This window comes from Choloepus didactylus, chromosome 19 (assembly GCF_015220235.1).
Source record: "Choloepus didactylus isolate mChoDid1 chromosome 19, mChoDid1.pri, whole genome shotgun sequence".
Classification (NCBI taxonomy): Eukaryota; Metazoa; Chordata; class Mammalia; order Pilosa; family Megalonychidae; genus Choloepus; species Choloepus didactylus.
The window spans coordinates 52,221,762-52,237,390 of NC_051325.1; the positions used below are offsets into that span (position 1 = coordinate 52,221,762).

At 40.9% G+C, this 15,629-nt stretch overlaps 1 protein-coding gene across 1 annotated transcript in view; it reads left to right on the forward strand.

Annotated features, from left to right (window-relative positions):
* Positions 1 to 15,629, forward strand: part of ARFGEF2 (ADP ribosylation factor guanine nucleotide exchange factor 2) — a 122,556-nt gene that overhangs the window by 449 nt on the left and 106,478 nt on the right. The window lies entirely within an intron of this gene.

Genomic DNA, 15,629 nt, shown 5'->3' on the forward strand with positions numbered 1-15,629 from the left:
CTGGGTTCTGCTGGTTGGGTGCCGAGCAGGTGGGAAGAGCTGCCCAACTGGCTTAGGGAACCTTTGAGGCTTGTTTTGAAAGTGCCCGATTGGAGAATGTTTTCCTTTCCTTTGGAGATCCCGGATAGCTTTTTCTCTCCATGGAAGGAATGTTATCTTCTTTCTCCAAGGCATTGTAGGATGCAAGACATCTGCTTATTCTGGGCAGTCCGCTATAACGTATGTCTGTTTTATTTACTGCTATATCCCCTGCACCTGAAACACTGTCTGACACATAGTAGGTGTTCAGTAAATATTTGCTGACTGAATGGACCCACAGATGATGGAAAGCGGGAGAAAACCGTAATTCATAGCTAATTAAAATTGTTGGTTGTTAAAAGATAGTTACACCCTATCTTTTGTTTCTTTCAACAAATGTTTGTCAGATGCCCACTGTGTCTCAAGCATGGTTTTAGGTACTAGGAAATGATGGGGGTACAACAAACACAAGAGCTTAAAATATAGTAAGGGAGAAAAACAAGTAAAAGAAAATAAATGAAGTAATTTTAAATACTAATAAACGCTATTGTGAAAATAAAAGAACAAAATGTGATAAAGGTGCCTGTGAGCTGCTGTAGATGGGGTCGTCAGGAAAGTAATCCTTTCTGAGGAAGTGACATTTGAGCTGAGTACTGAAAGAAAAGAAGTATACACCATGTGGAGTTTCGGTAGAAGGGAGTTATCTGTTTTTGAGGGTTAGTACATTTGACCAGAGTTGTCTGCAGGCTTACTCACTACTACAATGCCTTTGTTTGGAGGATTTTTAAAATTCTCTATCCCTAACTCTAACCCTAAAAGGACCTACTTTTTCTAACAAATTGACTGAGTACATGGAAAATTTTTTTGTCACAGATTTTGAGGTTGTCACCTTTCCCCCTTTATTTAGTGCAAGTTATAGAGAAGGGTTCTTCTTTTGGGGCTTGGAAATGGGCTTGTGAAATTTGCATTTCTCTGGGAAGAAAGTCCATTGCTTTAATCAGATTCTAAGAAGGGTATGAAACTCCTTCAAGGGTCAAGAACTATTGATATAGAGGCTCTTGACATCGAAATATATACATATATTGATATAGAGGCTTTTGATAGCAGTAGAATCTGGAAACAGTTGCTAGTCCTGTGAAATTCAAGATCAATGGAAGGAATGTCCTGAGATTTAGATTTTTAAAGATCTCTTATTCAGATGATCAAGGCTAACTGTTGGATAGTGTTTATCAGGAATGCAGGATAAACACTAAAAAGCAGTTTGTTAGTTAGGCAGAGGCGTAGTGTTGATAACTCTACTTTGAAATCTGCCTGAGCTCTATCCTCCTTACATCATTACTTTAAGAGTATTTTCGTGGAAGTTTCAAAATAATTATTTAGCAGAAAAGTTTTCATTCTCCCATCAGAAAATTTCTTAACATAATTTTTTTTTGACAAAACTATATTACATTGTTGGAACCTGCTTATAAAATTGTTTTAGGGGTCAAAAGGGCCATAACATTGAAAGGCTATTTGATATGTTTGGATCATAACTTTGTTCAGAAGTTCAGATTTTTCCAACCAAAATTGTGGAATGCATGTTCAATGTTTTAATAGTGAGTTGTAATAAATGGCCTACATAGGAAGTAATTTCACTACAGGTTAAATGAACAGCAGATTGGTGTGGTGACTGATCGTTAGCAGGATAATAGGAACTATTATTAGGGACTGCATGGTGTTGATTTAAACTGCCCATTCTTTTAAAGATGTGTATCCTTGTTGACAAATAGAAATGACTGCTTTTACTCACAAGCAGTAAAAAACATATAGCAAAATACCTGATGATATTGCACTCTGCATGTCAGGACACAGTCTTGTGTCTCATAGTCCCATTTAAGTAGAGAAGTCTGGAAAAACAGTTGAAATGAACTTGTGTATAAGAAGTGTTGCAGTTGGTCAGCATTTTAGAGATAACCATGGGTAGATTATTGGTAATTTTGATAAGAGGAACTGTGAATGACCGCTCAAAGTTGAAATGTGCTTGTATGATTAAGAGCCCTTACAGGAAACAGCTTCTGTGATCTGATTCTACCAATTGTAGCATGTTGGGGTTGGAGATAAGGGCTGCAGGAGCAGTATAGTATATAGAGTTGTGTGTGTGCTCTGGTCTCAAGACTGCCTGGGTTCAAATTCTCTACCTTCCACTTGCTACCTTCATGATCTTGGACAGGTTCATTGATCTCAGACCTTCCTCATAGGGTTATTATAAAGATTAAGTTAGTTGACATGTGCATATAGTAGATGCCCAGTAAAGGTTTGCTGCTATTATCATTTTTTATTGTTATTATTTTAAGCTGGAACAAATCACCAAAACTATAAACACTCTTGTTTGATTTTCTTAATCTCATTTGGTTCCTCTTAACCTCAGTTGTTTCAGGAATGACTTTTTACTCTATTTGGTTTGTAGATGGAATAAATAAGAATGTAATGACACAACTAAAAGATGGTGTTTATTGGGGTGTTAACTCACTAAACTAATGAAGACTGGGGTTATCCCTTGTAAAAGCGGTGATGATCAGGATGGAACAAATTTGGAGTAATCTCAGGGATTCATCTGCACTAAATGCCAAGTGCATAGATAGGGACTGACCAATTCAGATATCATGTCCTTCCAACCTTTCTCTGGAGAAATCAAGAGAGCCTGCACGAGTATTCATCACCCCAAGGACATTGATGCTGTTTATCTTGTTAATGAAGCTTTGATATATGTTGGTAAGTTGGAACCTTTCAGGCCTCTGTTGAGGAACATAATTACATTCTTAAGACCTCCCTTTTATAACTGTCTTTTTTAAGAGCCATCTTCTCCCATGATCTCTCTTTAAATTACATTTCTGCTCTTAAGCTCCATGGAGTTTGGAGACTGGACAAGATAATCTAAGTATTTTTAAATTGGGTGTGGAAAAATTTGACTCCTACAATCTGGGAAACCTTAACTGAATTGTTCTAACAATACTCTGCATAGTTAGATACATGATAAGAGATGTAGTATTTTATTTAATAATTTAATATGCACAAAGTGCTAAGTAAGGGCCCGGTGCTCTATAATTGCTAGCTGTCTTAGTCATTATCGAGAAAATATAAAAAGAATCGTTAATATACCATGTGTTTTTCATGTGGAATTGACTTTTTTTTTAAAAAAAAACACACATTATGTATCTATGGGCTGTGTTCCAGGCACAATGTTATGTGCTTTACATACAGTTGACTTCTCACTATTATCATCTTCATTGAGGCCCAGGAAGTTAAGTTGGCCACGATAACCTGCTAGTAAATGTTGGAGCCAGGGTGTGAGCACAGGCAGTCTGGCTCCAGAGCCCTGATCTTAACCATTGCTACAATGCTTCATTGCCTCTGCATATGAAAGTTCTAGTATTGTATATAAAACACTGGAGTTTTTAAAACAACCATTTTACTGCAGTGAAGTTCTGGTAAATTTTCAGTAAGTAAAGCATTCAGTAAGGAAAGAGACCATATTTTTTCTAGCTGCATTTAGAGACATATTTGAAATTCTCTGGTTAAAAAAAATCACAGCTTTTTCTGCATCTTTTACTGCATATGCCCTTGGTTTACTTTAACCTATGTACTAATGGGAAGAAAGAAATGAAGGTAAAGAGCTGGTTTCACATAAGCTTCATTTGGGTAATTTTTCTGATTTATGATATCTCTTCATCAGCAATGAACTCCCTCTTATTAATTCTGGAGTTATGACATGTAATTTTTTTTAATAGCTTAAAACAGCCATTTTATTTTGGTCATAGTTGTATGGGTCTGGAATTCATGAAAGGTTCAGTTGGGCAGTTCATGTCTGCTCCATGTGGCATTGGCTGGGGTAGCTGGGTCTGGAGAATCCCTTCCAGTATGGCTTCTTTGGTCACATGTCTGGCACCTCAGTGATCCTTGGCTTCTTTCTCCTCATGGTGTCTCATCCTTCAGCATCTTTCCATGTGGCCTGGGCTTCTCACAGCCTGGGGATCTCAGGGTGGTTACCCACATGGCAGCTGGATTCCGGGAGGTGGGGAAATAAAAGTTGTCAGACTAGTAAAGGATTATGACTAGAACTGGCACAGTGTTACTTCTGCCATAGTTTATTGGTTAGAATAGTCACAAGAGCCTGCCCAAATGTAAAGAGATGGAAAAAGAGACTCTACTTCCTGATGGGGGAGTGGGAGGGTCTTATGTGGGATGAGAGATAGCGTGACCAGATATGGAAAATACAGTCTTCCATATCATCAAGCTGTATAAATTAAAAACTTTTATAAGGGCCTATAAGGCATTTCATGATCTGACCCCTGCATCTTTCTCTGACCTCTTATTCTGCCTTTTCTTCTTTTGTTTTCTTCAGTTTAGCCACATTGGCCTTTTTGCTAGGATTTGAACATGCCAAGCCCATTGTATCTGCCACTTCTGCCCTGAATGCTTTTCTTCAGATGTTTGCATCAGTCTTTGCATTCTCTTACTTCCTTCAGGTTTCTGCTCAGTTGCCACATCTCCAAAGAGTCTTCTCTGGCCACCGTATCTGATAATGTCTTGATTACTTAGAATCCTTTAATCATGCTTTTTCTACTTCATAGATTTCAGTACTGTATATGGAGCCTGGAGGGCCTGAATACCTGGCTTCTGAACAAGTGCAGAAATAAAAGAGTAAAGATGGAGACCAAAATATTACCTTTTTAAAAAGTAAAACAAAGCTTATCAGTGCTAAGCTGGAGTCACAATGAGCCTAACAAACTGGAATCCCAGAATTAGTCACACTTAAGCCACCCAGCCCCAGACAGTGTTGGACTAAGTTAGACCTCTCCTCATTGCGGGGCTAGGTTCGTGATTAACACACAAAGTAGAAGAAAATTCTTGCACTCTGTCAAGCTTGATGCCGAGTCTAGAACGGCAGAGCTGAGATGTCCGTGCTTAGTTATTCTCATTTCTATCAATCTGACTGATAAAGGGGGATCAGGGAAAGAGAGTGGTGTCAGAGATGACTCTCAGATTTCAGTCATGGGAAACAGGGTGGACTATGAATTAAGAATTATAATTTGTATAACCTGGAACTAGAATGGCCCTTCTCAGTTGTCTTGTATTGGGATGAGGTGGCCAGGCCTTTATATTGTCACATGGATCAGCCATTGGATGTGAGCGGCCCCAGGAAAGGTGTGAACTTGAGCAGAGTGGTTCTCTGCAGGTGAGGAGTCCCTAAAGGTGCTGAGAGACAGTATACACTCAGCAGTGAGGGCAACGAGTTCTTCCCTTGAAACGGGAGCTGCGTAGCATGTCAGTGTCCATCATAGTTCTCTGTATCCTCCAAGAGTGACCAATTTGTTTTTGTTTTTCAGTATCATTATGAACTCATGGATTTAAATATATACATAAATATAAATATTTAGCAAGCTTTCTGTTGACTTATTCTTTTTTTTAATAAGATTTTTTTATTTTGAAATAAATTCAAAGTTATAGGAACAGTTGCAGAAACAATACTAACCCCATACACAGAATTCCATCGTACCCTGACCCCTCTCCCCCGATAGCTCAATCCACCAACTTTAACATGCTGTCACATTGCTATTTCTTTCCCTCCCTATCTATCATCCGTCATCTATTGCTCTGTCTTCTGAACATATGAGAGCTTAGCTACACACACCCTTGAACAAACACTATAATTCACATATATACTCTTCCCATGAACAAGAACATTCTTTTATGCAATCCCATTAAGCACAGCTAAGAAGTACAAGAGATTCAACAATGATACAAAGCTTACATTCTATGTTTCCTTTTCCTTACGTCTCAACTGTGTCCCTTTGAGCCTCCTGTCCTCCATCCTCCAATCCCATCCAGGTTCATCTTTGGCATTCAATTGTCATCTATTTAGACTGTCTTTTTTTTTTTTTTTCAATTGGGGAAACATATATACAGCCTAAATCTTCCCATTCCACCCCCTCCCTAGCCTTCCATTAGTGGTATTAATCACATTTAGAATGTTGTGATGCTCTTTCCCACCATCCATTACTAGAAATTTCCCTTCACCTCAAACAGCAACCCTACACTCATTTGTTAACTCCCCATTGCCCCTTCTCTTAACCCATGCTCTGCTTTTCATCTCTATGGTTATATTCTCTGATAATTTCTTTGTGTTTACTGTGGGGCTTAAAATTAACCTCTTAAATCCATAACAATCTTGTTTTTCTTTGATACCACCTTCATTTCAATAGGACACATAAACTATGTTCCTATACTCATCCATTCCCCCACCTTTATATAGCTGTCTAAAATTACATATTTTACATTGAGTTCAAAACCACTGTTTTGTCATTAGAGTTTGTGTATTTTATATCATGTAGGAAGTAAATAGTGGAGTAACAGTTCAAAAATTATTGACTTCTATTTGTATTCCATTGTGGTTGGAGAATGTGCTTTGAGTATATTCTTTTTTAAAAAATTTTTTTTTAAATTTATTGAGGCTTGTTTTATGGCCCAGCTTATGGTCCCTTCTGGAGAAAGATCCGTGATCACTAGAGAAAAATGAGTGTCCTGGTGATTTGGGATTTAATGTTCTATATATGTCTGTTAAATTTCTCTATATCTCTTTCTCCTTTCTCTGTTTCTCTGTTGGTAGGGCTCCCTTTAGAATCTGAAGTAGGGCAGGTCTTTTATTGGCAAAGTGTCTCTAGCATTTGTTTGTCTGTAAAAAATTTAAGCTCTCCCTCAAATTTGAAGGAGACTTTTGCTGGATAAAGTATTCTTGGTTGGAAATTTTTCTCTCTCAGAATTTTAAATACGTCATGCCACTGCCTTCTCGCCTCCATGGTGGCCACTGACTAGTCACAACTTAGTCTTATGTTGTTTCCTTTGTATGTGATGAATTACTTTTCTCTTGCTGCTTTCAGAACTTGCTCCTTCTCTTCAGTATTTGAGAGTCTGATCAGAATATGTCTCGGAGTGGGTTTTTTTGGATTTATTCTGTTTGAAGTTCACTGGGCATTTATGCTTTGTGTATTTATATTGTGTAGAAAGTTGGGGAAGTTTTCCCCAACAATTTCTTTGAATACTCTTTCTAGACCTTTACTCTTCTCTTCCCCTTCTGGGACACCAATGAGTCTTAAGTTTGGACGTTTTATTTTATCTATCGTATCCCTGAGATCCATTTCGATTTTTTCGATTTTTTTCTCCATTCTTTCTTTTGTTCTTTCATTTTCTGTTCTGTGGACTTCTAGGACACTGAGACATTGTTCAGCTTCCTCTAATCTTGTATTGTGAATATCCAGAGTCTTTTTAATTTGGGCAACAGTTTCTTTTATTTCCATAGGAACTTCTGTTTTTTTATTTACTGTTGCAATGTCTTCTTTATGCTCTTCTAGGGTCTTCTGTATGTCGCTTATATCCTGGGCCATGGTCTCCTTGATGTCCTTTAAATCCTTTGCCAAGTTTTTGTTCCTCAATTGTAGTTCTTTGATTAATTCTGCCAAGTACTGGGTCTCTTCTGATATCTTGATTTGTGGGTTTGGAGTTGGATTCTCCATATCATCTGGTTTTATCATATGCATTAAGATTTTCTGTTGTTTTTGGCCTCTTGGCATTTACTTTGCTTGTTAGGGTTCTTTCAAGTTGTAAAAAAAAAAGATACCAATCTAATTTTTCAGAAACACAATTTGTTGGCATACACTTTCTCTAACTAACCAGCAGATGGCGTCTGTGAGTCATCTATACCCCTCAAGTCAGTTCTCAACCTTCTTCCTGCGGTGTGTGGGGAAATTATTCTTGTGGGGTTCAGTTGGAGAACTCAGTTTGGGTGTGTTGCTGGAGCCGTCCTCCCTGAATGTGGGGCATGTGTGCGGGTGGCCAGGGAGGAAGGACAGCTTTAATATTCAAATCCCCCAGGTTCCTGGAGATTCAAGGCCGCCGCAAGAGTCTAAGCCTTCATTTCATTTCAGCTCCAGAGCCTCTCTCTCGCTGTCCCACGAACCACCAGACTTGGCGTAGCGTCCCTGGGTTCTCTGAGCGGGTCCCCCCTCCCAGCTGTGATCCTCCAGGAGCTCTGCCAAGGGAATGCCGTGTTACTTCACAAGTGTACGCCGTCCCTCAAGGGAAGCCCCAAGCTGCCGGGCCGTGCAGAGGCACTCTCAGCCTGATGCAAAGATGGCCGAATGGGGTGTCTCAACCCCTCCCTCCTCTCACAGTTCCTCCTTCCCAGCTCCTGGACAACTGGCAGGGCTCTGGGCTGTGGGCACGGCCCCAGGCAGGAGTTTATCCAGCCCTCCAGGGAGCCAGCTGCAAGCCGTGGGGTTTCTTTCAGCTTCCGGCTCTCCCCTCCGTTCCCCCGGCCCCGAGGGTATCTGCAGTGGACTATCCTCCAGGCCAGACACCGAGAGGCCGGCCCAGCCCCCTCTTGCTGTGTTTTACTGCATGGTTCCGACTCCCGCAACTGCAGCTGCTCCTGGGTTTTTCCCTTTTTTTTTTTTTTTTAAAGAGCCAGTCGGTCTCCAAACACCAAGCCCTGGTTTCCCCACAACGCTACGTGGCTGCGGGTCTTCCAGCCAGCTTACTCGTTTCAGAATGCAGACTCCCGGTTTCACCAAGTATATGGCCCCTGTGGTACTAGCAGACCTCGTCCAGCTGGCGCATCGCTGTAACCGGTATTCTGGGTCACTTTCTGGTTTTTATCTAGTGTTTTTCACAAAGGTGTTTTTTTGCCCTGTCTCACCTAGCCGCCATCTTAGTTTATCCTCCTCTGTTGACTTATTCTTACAGACAAATGCATGATTGTAAATGCACAACTCAATAAATTTTCACTATGTAAACACACCCGTATAATCAGCACCCATCTCAAGAAATAAAATAATACCAGCCATCTGGAAGTCCCCCTCCCCACTGTGTTTCTTTCCAATGGTCTCTTCTTTCCTGACTTCTGAAATGATGGAATGGATTTAAAATATTTTTGAAATTTATGTAATGTAATTGTGTAGTATGTGATCTTTTGTTCTGGCTTCTTCCAGAAGTCATTTATTCTCATTGCTGCATAGTTTTTTTTTTTAATTCAGTTTTATTGAGATATATTCACATACTATAAGTCATCCATAGTGTACAGTCAGTTGTTCACAGTACCAACATATAGTTGTGCATTCATCACCACAATCAATTTCTAAACTTTTTATGACAATGTAATTGATGTCTATCTTTGGGTTTAGGAGGCAATGGGAAACCAAGGCTCAGCAAGCAACTTGCCAGGTGGGGAAACAGCTACCATGAATGCTGACATACAGATTATAAAATCCATTTTTAGATTTTCTCCTGGAAATGTTTTTATGGAACTTAGAGACTTGTGGGTCATCGGTGACCTTAGCTTTGCTGTTTTGGTTGCATGATGAAGGTGAACGCCAGATTGGAGTGGGTTGAGGATGAGTGGGAGGTGAGGAAATAGACAGTGAGCACAGACAACTCTTTCCCCAAGTTTGGTTGTGATAGGAAGGGGAGAGGGGAGGTGTGAATCATGGGAGTTTTTGTTTTCTTTTGTTTTAAATGTAGAAGAGGCTAGAAGTTGTTTAAATGTCACTGGGAAGAGAGCCAGATGAGGGAGCGTGTTCATAAAGCTCAATTGTATATTAACGTGCATAAAGTTTTCATTTGATGTGTCTATGTAATATATGGTAAATTGCTTTTCATCTGTATGATGATGATGTTCTTCTAATTTTGATGTGTTCAAGAACTTAGTGTGAAAATTTTTAAATATAGAAAATATTCCTAAATTGTCATAGTAAATAAAGTAAGGCTTTAAATTGAAATATAGTAAAAAACCTTTAATCTTAGCAAATTCTGGTGTGTTGGCTAGATATTTTGTTTCCAGGTGCTGTAGATCATTAAAATTTGGAGCAATAATAGGACTTACTTGAGACCCTGACAGATTACTTTTCATTGTGGTTTTATGATTATTCTTTGGGAGGAGGTCATCTATATAGAAGCCTCATCCAACAATCAGATTGTTGTCAATTTTTAAAGAGTGTCTCATTATTGGATTGGGGGAAAATTAATCAAAAGCTGAGCTTGAAACTTTGCTTATTGATAGCCATGTGATCCTGGATTAATAATGTAGCTTCTTTGAGCCTCAGTTTTCTGAGATGATAAAGGTGATAATACCTCTGTCACAGACTCATTGTAAAGGTTAAGTAAACGAATGCAGTAAGAACTAATGCATAAAGTCATTTTGCTCTAATAGGTGACCTGCTAAAATTCAGAGGCATTGTTGTAACCAGTATTTAAAGGAAAAGCAATTGAATGCTTGCTGGTTTTCTGCCTCCTCTGTTAGTCAGTTTATAGAGCTTTTTGCAAGTCTCCAAAACCATGTAAATTTCAACACTGGATGAATTTAGAGCTCTGTTTTGTACTTGTGAATCTCAGGGGAGACTCTGAAAGCAGTGCTGGGTTAAACAGTAAGACCATTCTTTATGGAAAGGAGCAAACTTGTGAAAGCGTGTACTTAATTAGCAAGTACATGGAGTCTCCTGTATAAATAGCTCAGAACCATGTTTAGTTGTCACCATTTTCACCAGATTTAGGGGGCCTGCCAGGAAAGTACTTGGCTTTCTTTCCAGCAAGGTAATCTTAGAAAATAGTTTTATGTTTACTAATTTATTCTTGGAGTCTTCCTGCAAGGAGCTTCTTTTGGATTACTGTCTTGGTTGTAAAAAAGTCTTTCAGCTCAGATATTTTCTTAGCTTTTACAGATTTGTGGGGAGAACAGTCTTCTTATGGTAGGACATAAAATTCTGAAATTTTCCCTCAGTTTTAGGGAGTGGTCAGTTCATATTTGTTGTTCTGTATAGAGTCCTTTTGACTGTTTACTAAACCAAGCCGACATTTACTCAGTAGATATTTATTTAGGTGTCACCCTGGTACTATAATGCAAGGGGAACAAAACAAACAGGGACCCTGCTCTGATGGAATTTGCAGTTTAATGGGAGAAATGGACATTGTTGGAATGATCAGTCCTTTTTGTTCTTACTGATGACCTGAGAAGTCCTGTGAAGGAGAGAAACCTGGTCCTGCCTGGGAAGGGCATTTAACAAAGGGGTGATAAGACTTCCCTGAGGAAGTGATTCTTGAGATCTGAATGATGAATAAGAATTAAATAGGTTGAGGTGGGAGGCATTTCAGCAAGAGGGAACAGCATGTGTGAAGGCCCTGTGGCAGAGAGAAGCACAGGCTGTTAAGGAACTATGCGTGGCAGATGAGGGGAGAGAGTGTTTTGGGGTGAGGTGGGAGAAGTAGGCCAGGGCCTCCCCATGCAGGACCTTGAAGGTCATGATGAGTTTGATCTTTAGACTAAAAGCAGTGAGAAGACTCTGATAGGCTTTCAACAGGGAAAAGAGTTGAAATGAGGAGGCTGTTACCATCATCCAAGTGAGAGATATTGGTGGCCTAGACTAGAGGGATGGCAGTAGAAATAGGAGAGTGGATGGATTCTCTGCTTGTTTAGCAGGAAAGCTGGCAGAACCTGATGATGGGTGGGGTAAGAATGCGAGAAAGACAGGATTGTTAAGGCTGACTCTGAGGTTTCCGACTGACCCAACTAGATGGATGGTGATACTGTTCTTTAGATGGGAGTACAGGAAGGGGGCTTTACTGTGGAAGGGGCAGTTTGATCATGAACTGCGACTTTGATTTGTTGCCTTTGAGCGCCAAATGGACATGCGGAGTAGGAAGTGAATATATGAGCCTGATGTCCATAACAGAGGTTGGGCTGGAGATTGAAATTTGGTTGGAGACATGAAAGTCTAGGAGGGAATTGAAGTTGTAGGTGAGGATGACATGGCCTAGTGAGAGAGTAGACAGAGAGGGAGAGGCTGCTGGGTGTGGGGTGGGTGTGGGGGACTGTGCCGAGGAGCCAAGTTTGCAAAGGAAATGGAGAAAAGATGGAACAAGAAGCAGAGGGCAAACAAGGAAAATATGTAGTTTTGAAGCCAGAACTATAGAACGTTTCAAGAGGAAGGGTGAGGTCAGTAAGGTCAGATGTTAGATGATGACAGAAAAAAGTGCCCATCAGATTTAGAGACATGTGGGTCATCAGTGATCTTAGCTTGTGCTGTTTTGGTGGTGTGGTGAAGGTGAAAGCCAGATTGAATGGGTTGAGGATAAGTGGGAGGTGAGGAAATAGACAGTGAGCACAGACAACTCTTTCCCAAAGTTTGGTTGTGATGCAAAGGGGAGAGATGAGATGTGAATCATGGGAATGTTTTCTTTTGTTTCTTTTTTTAAAAGTAGAAGAGACTCAACCTTGTTTAAATATCATTGGGAAGAGAGCCAGTTGATGTTAAATAATGCATGAAAGAGAAAGGACAGTTCATTCATTCATTCAACAAATATTTATTGAATGCCTCCTCTGTACCAGGCACTGTTCTGGGTGCTGGGACTTAAACAGTGAAGAGAACAGACAGAAGTCTCTGTATGATAGCGTATATATTTTGGGAAAGGCAGATAAGAAATGAACTGGTATGTAATATGTGAAGGCTGGTAAATACTGTGGATAAAATTTTTTAAAATCAACCAGAATAAAGTAAAAAAGCAAACAAGGAGGTACAGATTGACAAGGAGGGGCAGGAGGGGCACTTGTAGGTGGTGAGTGAAGAGGTTACATTTTAGCCACAGCCTGAAGGAGTGAGGAGTGAGCCATGCGGATACCTGGGGGAGGGTGTTCCAGACCTGGGGGAGGGTATTCCAGACGGCTGCATTATCAAGTGTAGAGTCTCTGAAACAGGAACATGTATGGCATGTTTGAGAACAAGTAGGCCAGGAAGGCAGGGTCATAACAAGGTGATTTCAGAGGGTAGCAGGGGGCCAGCCAGGGGACTTGGAGGCAAGGTCAAGATTTTGGATTTTATTTCCATTGGAGAATTTTGCACAAAGGAGTGATTTGATGTGATTTACATTTTAAAAGAATCTTTTTGGCTGCTGTATGAAAAGATGTTGGGTAGGAGGGAGCAGAAGCAGAGGGACCAGTTAAGAGGCTGTTGCAGTGGTCCAGAGGGGAGATGATAGCTTGGACAAGGGTAGTGGTGGTGAAAGTGGTGAGGTGTGATCAGTTTCTAGATGTTACAGATAGCGTGAAATTCCTGAGAGGGCAGGTGGGCATGGGAGACAACAGCAGTAGAAGAACTGGATACCGACTCTGTTAAGATAGGAGAGAGCAGATGTAGGTCAGTTGTAGGTTTTTAACAGGAAGTTGCGGTAGTCTCCTGGTGGTGGCTTCTGAATTTCTGAGTGAAGTGGGAGGTGCCCGCGTCAGTTGTGAGTAAAGAGGAAGGTGACATAATAGTGATGGTTAGGTGGAGGAGTGAGGATATTTGAGGAGAGTAGAGAAATGTGTATTCGTCCTCATGCAGAATTAGAGAAGATAGGATTATCTGGCAGTTTTGGGGTTCCGTTGGTTGATAATTATGACTTTATGGACCTACTAGCTTGCCCTGTTGTCAGAGGTTGGTTAGGTGGAGACAGTTCAAAAGGGCATGGTAGCATAATCTATGTTTGGAATTTTGCCAGAAGGTAAGACTAAAGGTCAGAGCCACGTTTATTGATTGCCTGTCATTCTGATAACAATCCAGGGAATAGGATCCATCCTGGGTAATGAAGAAAGGAAAAAGCTGACTTACTAGTCAACAGTAGTGGGGTCCACAGACCAGAGGTTCTGACAAGGCAGAAAAAGGTCCTCCTGGGAGCAGTTGAACAGGTTGATTGGAAGGAGAGGAGGTTGTGGGAAGAGAACTGGAAGAGCTGGAAGTGCCACACTTGCAGATGGGGACAAGATTGAGAGTGTGACCCATGACACCAGACCATCTTAGAGTGGAGGAGGAAATCACTGGAGGGGGAGTTGAAGGAAATGAGGGACAGTTTTGGTTTGCATGGCAGGTAGGAATGTGACAGATCAGATGTCTGAGGAGAGTTGAAGATTTGAAGGGTATTGTGGTACTTTGAGAGAGTTGATCAGTGATGGGATTGCCGGGTGGTGTTGGGTTTGAGATTGGTGATGGTCACTGTTGAATTTATCTTGGGTGTGGAGGAGAAAATGGGAGTCTGTGCCAAAGTTGTTGATGAATGAAGAGGTGTGACCCAAGAGGTTCCTAAGTGACAGTAACACCAGATAGGATTTCCTGGGAAGAGTGTGGCTTTTCAACTGAAGCTGCTCCACCCCACTCAGGTCTCCCTCCTTTTCCAGCTTGCTTATTTATTGCTACTAATTGCCCAGTTGGCAAGTGAGAAAGCACTGCCTTTTAAGATGTGGACAATAAACTAGAGCAGTTATGCCCTACCATATGCTCCTCTTCCTTCATCCATCCTCCTCCCTCTTCTGCTCATTGAGTGGTGCAGCATGCAGGCTCTGGAGCAGACAGACTGGGTGTGAATCCTGAGGTAGTGGGCAGCTGAGTTAACCTCTGTGCTTTGAGTTCCTACTTGTACGATTGGGATAATGAGGGTGTTCCTGTCTCCCAGGTTTCTGAATGAGAACCTGTCCTCAGTAAGCAATCAGAGAATGTCAACACTTCTTACTATTATTTAACGTGTTCCACTCATTTTCTTCCTTCCTTGGCTTTGCTGGGCTCCACCAATGGCACTGGAGATTTTGAAATATTGCCGACTCCTGTTTTAAGAAAAGTGCAAGAGAAGTGACACTGACCACCTGCTGTGGGCCAGACACTGCCTTAGTTATTAATCTTACAGTACCTCTCTTGTGAGGTTGTCAAGAGAATTGCATGTACTTGAGTGCCTAATTATGGTCTCTGGAGCATACTTGGATGCTTTTTGTCATCCTCATTTTTTTAAAGTAGGAAATCAAGGTTTATGGTGGTTTAATAATATACTTGGCATCATATAGCTACTAGATGTGCAAGCCAGGACTTGAACCCACTGCTGGGTCTCAAACTGATTTCTTTCTTCCACACCGGACTGTGTCACGCTGAGAAGCTCCCTGCCACATAATGTTTTTTTCCTGTTCCTTTTTTTCTCTTTTAAATGGAAAACAAAACAAAACACAACATTGCATTATCCACATATACCCAGAACCCAACTATTAAGTCAGACCATATGCAACTGCTAATATTTGGCCATTTCTGCCCTACAAAAATGGTGCTATCTTAGTTTCCTAGGGCTCCTCTAACAAGTATCACAGAATAAGTGGATTAAAACTACAGAAATTTATTGTTTGACAGTTCTGTAGTCTAGGAGTCCCAAGTCAAAGTTTGGGCAGAGATATGTGTCTTCTAAAGTCTAGAAGGTTCTGTTAGTGGCTTGCCAGTAATCTGTGGCATTACTCAGTCTCTATCACATGGCTCTTTTTTCTCTCTCCTTGTGACACCAGTCACATTGGATTAGTTAAGATTAATCCAGTATGACCTCATCTTAACCAATAACATCTTCAGAGATCCTGTTTCCAAATAGGATCACACACTCGGGACCAAGGATTAGGACTTGAACATGTCTTTTTGGGGAGACACCGTTCAGTCCAGAGCAGGTGCCTTCTGTAGGTTCATACTGTTCTGTGCCTCTGCTTCCACAGCCTCCTTGTTGTTTGCCTGGATCATCAGCAGTTGCCTCCT